The sequence below is a fragment of the Mus pahari genome, chromosome 22 (genome assembly GCF_900095145.1).
Source record: "Mus pahari chromosome 22, PAHARI_EIJ_v1.1, whole genome shotgun sequence".
Classification (NCBI taxonomy): Eukaryota; Metazoa; Chordata; class Mammalia; order Rodentia; family Muridae; genus Mus; species Mus pahari.
In genome coordinates this window covers 20151672-20153821 of record NC_034611.1, presented here as the reverse complement: position 1 = coordinate 20153821, position 2150 = coordinate 20151672, and the positions used below count along the sequence as shown (strand labels likewise).

The 2150-nt window shown below is 45.0% G+C and overlaps 1 protein-coding gene across 4 annotated transcripts in view; it reads left to right on the top strand.

Annotated features, from left to right (window-relative positions):
• The window catches only part of Ndufaf6 (NADH:ubiquinone oxidoreductase complex assembly factor 6), a 23521-nt gene that overhangs the window by 11849 nt on the left and 9522 nt on the right, over positions 1-2150 (top strand). The gene's annotated exons all lie outside the window — the stretch shown is intronic.

Here is a 2150-nt window from a genome sequence, read left to right as displayed (position 1 = left end):
AGGGCTACACAGAGAAACCCTGTCTCGAAAAAACCAAAAACAAACAAACAAGCAAACAAACAAAAAGACCAGGTCTCATGTAGCCAGCCTGTTCTGGAACTAAGGGTGATCTTGTCGTCAGATCTCCCTGCTCAGCCTGGCCTGGAGTGCGGGGGTCACCGGTATATTCCACCCCATCCAGCTTGCTCAGAGAGTCTACAGTCTTGATGTAGTCCTTCTCTACGTGTCCCCTCCTTGGCCATCGTCTCCTCCTTCAGTTAATAAGCTGTTTATACAAAACATAGCTGTGATCCAACTGTGGTATTGGCAAAGGATGGACATACAGATCGGTGGTACAGACATAGAGGCCAGGGCAGGCAGGGGGGCTCAGGAAGTGAAAGTATTTACTGCAGAAGCCTCATGACCTGAGTTTCACCCCGTGACCCCACAGGTGACAAGAGAGAAATGACTTCCCAAAGTTGTCCTATGACCTCTACATGTCTACCTGGAACAGCCATGCCTGCTCTCATGTATGCAGACACACAAAATTAATCAATTATAAAAAAATATAAGCAAGGAGGACAGTGGTGGTGCACATCTTTAACCCCAGCACTCAGGAGGCAGAGGCAGGCTGATCTCTGGGAGTTCAAGGCCAGCCTGGTCTACAGCGTGAGTTCCCGGACAGCCAGGGCTACACAGAGAAACCCTGTCTCAGTTGGGGGACGGAGGGGGGGGTGGTGGTGGAGAGAGCAGATACAAAACATATATTTATAATCGTTTGGCTATCTGAATAATTCAGTAGGAAAAGTATTGTTTTCACCACAGTTGGTGCTGGGACCTCAGGGTACATACGTGCAGAAGGAGGACATGGCTAGGTGTCATGGGGCCGGTCCATACCCCAGCCCTGGGCATGTGAGGAGGAAGGTTCAAGGACCTGCTTAGGCACAGTCATAGTTAAGGACAGCTTGGTCTGCCTGAGACCCTGTCTCTAAAAGTATTAAAACTAACGAAACAGACTGAGTTACTATAGTAGTATCAGGACTGCTGCCTCAGACTGTGAAAGTCAGTAGTGTAGTTTGATGGCCTGTAGAAAAACCAAAGAACACAAAGCTTGGAGAAAACATTGATGTAAACTATAAGTCTTTGTGATTTTAAGTTAGGTGATACTTTCCTAAGTATGATAACAATGACTCTTATAAGAAAAAAAGAGATAAATTAAAATTCCTTAAAGTTGAAAGTTCAAAGGGCTAAAAGTCCAAAGAGAATGGGCCTTATCTGGGAAGGGTTTAATGTGTGAGATTTATTAGGAACCCTCAACGCAGCAATACAGCACCCACCTAGACATATCGGCAGAGAAGATACACACGTGACCAGTAAGAACCTGAGAAAGTGAAGCCTGGTGCCTGTGGGTTTGTGCATTCATGATATTCTTGAGCCTTATTTTGTGAGGTGATGTGTAAACACCAATATATATGACTTCGATGGGGGCCGTTGTTTTGCTTTTTGAGACAGGGTCTCATGGAGCCCTGTCTGGCCTGGCATATATATGGAATTTTTTTAAAATTATGTAGAGTGAAAACTATACTTAAAGCATTTTATCTTATATGTATGAATGTTTTGTACACGGTGGGCAAGTGTGCCTGGGGAGGTCAGGGGGCTCCCTGACATGTTGAGAACAGAACCTGGGGTCTCTACAAGAGTAGCAGATACCCTTAACAGCAGAGTCACCACCCAGTCCCCTGTCTAGCTATATGAGTATATATATTTAAATTATTTTTAAAAATTTACTTATTTTTATTTAGAGGTGTGTGTGTGTATGTGCACGCGCCCGCCACATGCATACAGGTGCTTCTTGGAAGCTAGAAGAGGGTGTCAGCGGCCCTGGAGCTACCATCACAGGTGTCTGTGGACTGCCTGATATGAGTACTGGGAATTGGTGTCAAATCCTTCTCCAGAGTAGCACGTGCTCTCATCCACTGAGCCATCTTTCAACCTGCCTAGCTATATTCTAATCTTTATTGTTCACTAAACAAATCTGTTGAGTGATATTCTTTTTTTTTTTTTTTTAAGGCAAAAACCAAAAGCACTTTTTGGGCTGCAGAGCTGGCTCAGTGGCTGCTCTTCCAGAGGACCCAGGTTCAATTCCCCCCTCCACATAGCAGCTCACATTT